Genomic DNA, 7,747 nt, shown 5'->3' with positions numbered 1-7,747 from the left:
AAAAAAAAAAGAAAAGAAAAGAAAGAAAAAAGAAAAGGAAAAGTTCAGAACCAAATGGCTTCCCTAGTAAATTCTACCAAACATTTTTGTTTTGGAGACAGAGTCTTACTCAATCCCCCAGGGTGGAGTTCAGTGGTGCGATCTTGGCTCACTGCAACCTCCGCCTCCCGGGTTCAAGGGATTCTCATGCCTCAGTCTCCCAAGTAGCTGGAACTACAAGCATGCGCCATCACACCCAGCTAATTTTTGTATTTTTAGTAGAGATGGAGTTTCGACATGTTGGCCAGGCTAGTCTCAAACTCTTGACCTCAGATGATCCGCCTGCGTTGGCCTCCCAAATTGCTGGGATTACAGGCGTAATCCACTGCACCCAGCCCTACCAAACATTTAAAGAAGAGTAATATCAATCCTTCACAAACTCTATCAAAAAATAGAAAAGAAGGGAACTGGCTAGGCGAGGTGGCTCACGCCTGTAATCCCAGCACTTTGGGAGGCCGAGGCAGGTGGATCACGAGTTTAGCAGATTGAGACCATCCTGGCCAACATGGTGAAATCCCGTCTCTTAAAAAAAAAAAAAGAAAAAGAAAGAAAGAAAGAAGAGAAAAGAAGGGAACACTTCCTAACTCACTCTATGAAGCCAGTATTACCCTAAGGCCAACACCAGATAAAGACATCACAAGAAAACTACAGACCAGCATCTCTTACAAATGTGGAATGAAAAATCCCCAACACCATACTATCAACAGAAACCTAGAGTATATATATATATTAAAAGAACTACAAACCATGATGAAGTCTGATTTATCCCAGACATGCAAGGGTGATCTAACCTAACAAAATCAATTTGTTATACCACATTAATAAGTGAAGGAAAAGAAAAACACACGATCCAGCTTGATGCAGAAAAGGCTTTTGAATCCAATACTTTCGTGATAAAAACACTTAAAAAGTAGGAATAAAAGGATCTTCTTCAACATGATAAAGGGTATTTATTAAAAACCCTGTGCTAACATCATACCCAATAGTAAAAGGCTGAAAAAGCTTTCTCACTAATATCAGGAACAAGACAAGATGCTCACTTTCACCACAGCTATTCAACACTGTACTGGAAGTTCTAGCCAAGGGTATTAAAATAGGAAAAACAAAAGGCATCCAAGTTAGAAAGAATGAAGTAAAACCATCTCCATTTGCAAATGATATAATCCTGTACGTAGAAATTTCAAAGGATATAACAGAAAGATACTAGAGCATACAAACTCAGCCAAGTTGTAGGATACAAGATGAAGATACAAAAACCAGTTATGTTTCTATACATCAGCAATGAACAATTTCAAACGGAATTAAGAAAGTAATTCACTTACACTAGCATCTGACTGAATAAAATACCTAGGAATGACCAGGTGCAGTGGCTCATACCTGTAATCCTAGCACTTTGGTATGCTGAGGCAGGTGGATCACTTGAGGTCAGGGGTTTGAGACCAGCCTGGCCAATATGGTGAAACCCCGTCTCTACTAAAAATAAAAAAATTAGCTGGGTGTGATGGTGCACACCTGTAATCTCAGCTACTCAGGAGGCTGAGGCAGGAGAATCACCTGGGAGGCAGAGGTTGCAGTGAGCAAAGATTGTGCCACTGCACTCCAGCCTGGGTAACAAAGCAAGACTCTGGCTCAAAAAAAACCCAAAACCAAAAAACCAAAAACCTAAGAATAAGTTGAATGGAAGTAAAACATTTGCAACTAAATGCAAAATAATGCTCAAAGAAATTGAAGTTATAAATAAATGTTTAGAAAGACATTCTATGTTCATGGATTAAAAGACTTAATATTATTAAGATGCCTATACTACCAAAAGTGATCTACAGAGTCAACACAATCCCTATCAAAATTCTAAGTCTTTTTTTACAGAAATAAAAAAAGCCATGTCAACTGGAAAGTGCTAATAAGGAAAAAAAAAAGCCAATCCTCAATTCATATGAAATTTCAAGGAGCTCTGAAACAAATCTTAAAAAGAATAACAAAGTTGAAGGAATAAAACCTCTTGATCTCAAACTTACCACAAAGCTACAGTCATCAAAATGGTGTGGTACTGACATAAAGATAGACATATAGATAAATGGAATAGAATTAAGAATTCAGAAATGAATCTATAAAATATGGCCAATTGATTTGACAAGGATGCCAAGACAATTCAATGTGGGAAAGAACAGTCTCTTTAACAGATCGTGCTGGGAAAACTAGATTTACACACACAAAGGAATGAAGTTGGGATCAGGTGTGGTGGCTCACACCTATAATCCCAGCACTTTGAGAGGCCATGGCAAGGGGACTGCTTGAGCCCAGGAGTTCAAGACCAGTTTGGGCAACATAGCAAAACCCCATTTCCCGCCCCCCCAAAAAAAAGAAAAAAAATTAGCTGGGCCTGGTGACACACACTTGTGGTCCCAGCTGTTCTGGAGGCTGAGGTGGGAAGAAAATTTAAGCCTAGGGAAGTTGACAATGTAGTAAACTGTGATGACATCACTGCATTCCAACCTGGGCAACAGAATGAGAGACCCTGCCTTAAAAAAATAAAAAATAAAAAAAACTAAGTGAAAGAAGTTAGACCTCTACCTCACACCATATATAAAAGCTAACACAAAACAGGCCAGGTGTGACCGCTCACACCTGTAATCCCAGCACTTCGGGAGGCTAAGGCAAAAGGATCACTTGAGGTAAGAAGTTCAAGACCAGCATGGGCAACATGGCAAAACTCCATTTCTACTTGCACTCCAGCCTGTGCAACAGAGTGAGACTCTGCCTTAAAAAAAAAAAATATTGGGGGGGTGGTGGTGCACGATGGCTGAGAGGAGGCAACACTGGAATGCAGCTCCTAGGGAAAGAGACACAGAGGGCTAGAGGACTTCACGATTCCAAGCGAGGTGCTGGGTTCATTTTGGTGGGACCGGAAGAACTCTGAAAATAGCCCCAGGGAAGGAGCCGAAGCAGGGCAAGAGCTGCCCAGGGAGGGTGAACCAAGACAGAGCAGAGGGTGTCCCCACCTGAAACGTGCAGCTGGCTCAGAGGGTCAGGGATGTCACCCTCTTGGTGCTCCAATTTGGATCCTGTGCTTACCTCATCCCTCCTGCAACCCACTGTCCACAAGAGCCCCGCCAGACTGAGGGGCACCGTGGGTTGTGAGGCAAATCTGAGCAATGGCTCCCACATGGTGTTGCAAGCCATCTGCACCGACCTGGGCGGAAGCTTGGACCAACACCAGTGGGACAGAACAACCCGTCCCACAGAAATGGGCAGAGTTGAAAGCAGGAAAACATGCCATAAGGCCCAGCAGGCCCCGCCCCCCCAACAAAACTCAAACTGAAGCCCGCACTAGAGAGCTTGGCAGCGAATACACCAGTTTGACCCCAACCAGGAAGATCGAGCTCAACGAAGGAGAGACTCCACTGGGAAGGTGGGGCTAATCTCACCTGCAAACAAACTCCAGGGGAAGACCACCCACCCAGCAACCTTACTGAATCCGAGGCAGCCCAGCAGTACCTCTACAGGCCAAAAAGATATAGCCTAACTGCAACAGAAATGACGTTGGCTCAGAGATTCCTCCCGAAATCACCAACTTCAAAGATCAAAGGGAGATAAATCTTCAATAAAATACTGGCAAACTGAATCCAACAGCGCATCAAAAAGCTTATCCACCACAATGAAGTAGGCTTCATCCCAGGGATGCATGCCTGGTTCAACATACACAAATCTATAAACATAATCCATCACATAAACAGAACCAAAGACAAAAACCACATGATTATCTTAATAGATGCAGAGAAGGCCTTCGGCAAAATTCAACAGCCCTTTATGCTAAAAACTCTCAATAAACTAGGTATCGATGGAACGTATCTCAAAATAACAAAAGCTATTTACGACAAACCCACAGCCAATATCATACTGAATGGACAAAAACTAGAAGCATTCCCTTTAAAAACTGGCACTAGGCAAGGATGCCCTCTTTCACCACTCCTATTCAACATAGTATTAGAAGTTCTAGCCAGAGCAATTAGGCAAGAAAAAGAAATAAAGAGTATTCAGTGAGGAAAAGAAGAAATCAAATTGTCCCTATTTGCAGACAACATGATCATATATTTATTAATTTATTTATTTATTTAATTTTTTAAAATTTGTGATCATATATTTAAAAGACCCCATCATCTCAGTCCAAAACCTCCTTAAGCTGATAAACAACTTTGGCAAAGTCTCAGGATACAAAACCAATATGCAGAAATCACAAGCATTCCTATATACCAACATCAGACAAACAGCCAAATCACGAGCAAACTCCCATTTGCAATTGCTACAAAGAGAACAAAATACCTAGGAATACAACTAACAAAGTATATAAAAGATTGCTTCAAGGAGAACTACAAACCACTGATCAAGGAAATAAGAGAGGACACAAACAGATGGAATAACATTCCACGCTCATGGTTAGGAGAAATCAATATTGTGAAAATGGCCATACTGCCCAAAGTAATTTATAGATTCAATGCTAACCCCATCAAGCTACCACTGACCTTCTTCACAGAACTGGAAAAAAACACTTTAAACTTCATGTGGAGCCAAAAGGGAGCCTGCATAGCCAAGACAATCCTAAGAAAAAACCTGGAGGAATCACGCTACCTGACTTCAAACTATACTACAAGGCTACAGTAATCAAAACAGCATAGGACTGGTACCAAAACAGAGATATAGACCAATGGAACAGAACAGAGGTTTTAGAAACAATGCCACACATCTACAACCATATGATCTTTGACAAACCTGACAAAAACAAGCAATGGGGAAAGGATTCCCTGTTTAATAAATGGTGTTAGGAAAACTGGCTAGCCATATGCAGGAAGCTGAAACTGGACCCCTTCCTTATACCTTATAGAAAAATTAACTCCAGATGGATTAAAGATTTAAACATGAGAACTAACACCATAAAAACCCTAGAAGAAAACCTAGGCAAAACCATTCAGGACATAGGCCTAGGCAAGGACTTCATGACTAAAACACCAAAGGTAACAGCAACAAAAGCCAAAATAGACAAATGGGATCTAATTAAGCTTCAGAGCTTTTGCACAGCAAAAGAAACAATTATTAGAGTGAACCAGCAACCAACAGAATGGGAAAAAATTTTTGCAATCTACCCATCTGACAAAGGGTTAACATCCAGAATCTACAAAGAACTAAAGCAGATTTACAAGAAAAACAAACAAACCAACCCATTCAAAAGTGGGCAAAGGATATGAACAGACATTTTTCAAAAGAAGACATATATGCGGCCAACAAACATGAAAAAATGCTCATCATCACTGGTCATTAGAGAAATGCAAATCAAAACCACACTGAGATACCATTTCACGCCAGTTAGAATGGCGATCATTAAAATATCTGGAGACAAGAGATGCTGGAGAGGATGTGGAGAAATAGGAACACTTTTACACTGTTGGTGGGAATGTAAATTAGTTCAACCATTATGTAAGACAGTGTGGCAACTCCTCAAGGATCTAGAAATAGAAATTTCATTTGACCCAGCAATCCCATTACTGGGTATATATCCAAAGGATTACAAATTGTTCTGCTATAAAGACACATGCACACATATGTTCACTGCGGTGCTATTTACAATAGCAAAGACCTGGAACCAACCCAAATGCCCATCACTGATAGACTGGACAAAGAAAATCTGGCAAATATACACCATGGAATACTATGCAGTCATGAAAAATGACGAGTTCATGTCCTTTGTAGAGACATGGATGAATCTGGAAACCGTCATTCTTAGCAAACTGACACAAGAACAGAAAACCAAACACCACATGTTTTTACTCATAGGCAGGTGATGAACAATGAGAACACTTGAGCACAGGGAAGAGAACAACACTCACTGGGCTAGGTTAGGGAACGGAGGGTAGGGGAGGGAAGGGACATGTATCAAATAAAGATTTTATATCTTGAACATACTAAGAACCCCTGGCCGGGCCCAGTGGCTCACGCCTATAATCCCACCCCTTTGGGAGGCCGAGACAGGTGATCACCTGATCAGGAGTTTGAGACCAGCCTGGCCAACACGGTGAAACCCCATCTCTACTAAAAATACAAAAAATTAGCTGGGCGTGGTTGTGGGTGCCTGTAATCCCAGCTACTTTGGAAATTAACGCAAGACAATCACTTGAAGCTTGGAGACAAGAGGTTGCAGTGGGCCGAGATCAAGCCATTCCACTCCAGCCTGGACAACAAGAGCAAAACTCCATCTCAGAAAACAAAGACAGTAACAAAAAAACACTAAGAACCCCTAAAATTCAACAAGAAAGAGAGAGCCCAAATATAAAAATGGGAAAGGTAATATACATTTCTCCAAAGAAGATACACAAATGACACTTGAAAAGATGCTCGATATCATCAGTCATCAGGGAAATGCAAACAAAAACCACAATAAGGTATCACTTAACATCTAGTACGATGGCTATAATAAAAATAAGTGGAAAACAAAAGGTGCTATTGAGGACTTGAAGAAACTGGAACACTCATACATTGCTGGTGGGAATGGAAACAGTACAGCTGCTGTGGTACAGTTTGGCAGTTCCACAAACAAACACAAAATACTATAGGAACTAGCAATTCCACTCCTAGGTACATACTCTAAACTGAAAACAGGGACTCAATCAGATACACATCAGTGTTCATGGCAGCATCGTTCACAATAGTCAAAAGTGGAAACAACCCATGTGTTCATCAACAGACGCATGAATAAACAAATTATGGTTTATACATACAATGGAATATTATTCAGCTATAAAGAAGAATAAAGTTCTCACACATACTGCAATATGGATGAAGCTCAAAAACAAATAATATAAGCTAGAAACAAAAGGACAAATATTGTTTGACTCCATTTCTATGAATATCTAGAAATATCTAAGCAAATTCATAGAGATGAAGGGAGATTACAGGTACCAGGACTGGGAGGAGGGTGAAATGGGGGTTACTGTTAATGGATACAGAGTTTCTACTTCGGGTCATGAAAATGTTTTAGAAGTAGATAGTGGTAATGTGTAAATGTTAAAAGTAATTAAAACAGCAAATTTGATAAATTTTTTTAGCTCATACTCATGTGCACACACACAAATGCACATAAAAAAAACATACTTTGGTATATCTGTCAAATAATGATCCTAGACCCCAGAATGAGACTTTACAGAAGTAGAAATCAGAGAAAGTCTGTGTTCTGCAATATTTAATTCTATAGCAATGCAAGCCATAAGACTCATAAAAACAGTGTGCTAAGAATTCTAAAAAAGTAACACGTAAGTTAAAGCAAAGTAATTTTTCTTTCTTTTTTTTTTTGAGACAGGATCTAGCTCTGTCACTCAGGCTAGAATGCAGTGGTACAATCTCGGCTCACTGCAACCTTTGCCTCCTGGGCTCAGATGATTCTCCCACCTCAGCCTCCTGAGTAGCTAGAACTACAGGACTGCACCACCACACCTGGCTAAGTTTTTTATTTTTTCTAGAGACAGGGTTTCACCATGTTGCCAGGGTGGTCTCAAACTCCTGGGCTCAAGTGATCCACCCACCTTGCCTCCCAAAGGGCTAGAATTACAGGCGTAAGCCAACAAAGCCTGGCCCACAAAATCATATTCTTTCTCATTTTTTTAATATTCCGAGAAGTTCAATAAATAAAACAATTTTCATATTTGAATCTTAACACCCCCCC

General features: G+C 40.5%; 1 protein-coding gene across 1 annotated transcript in view; it reads right to left on the bottom strand.

Annotated features, from left to right (window-relative positions):
• TAOK1 (TAO kinase 1) overlaps window positions 1–7,747 on the bottom strand; it is a 180,549-nt gene that overhangs the window by 108,250 nt on the left and 64,552 nt on the right. The gene's annotated exons all lie outside the window — the stretch shown is intronic.

This window comes from Cebus imitator, unplaced genomic scaffold (assembly GCF_001604975.1).
Source record: "Cebus imitator isolate Cc_AM_T3 unplaced genomic scaffold, Cebus_imitator-1.0 Scaffold140, whole genome shotgun sequence".
Taxonomy (NCBI): Eukaryota; Metazoa; Chordata; class Mammalia; order Primates; family Cebidae; genus Cebus; species Cebus imitator.
This window is presented reverse-complemented; position numbering and strand designations above follow the sequence as displayed.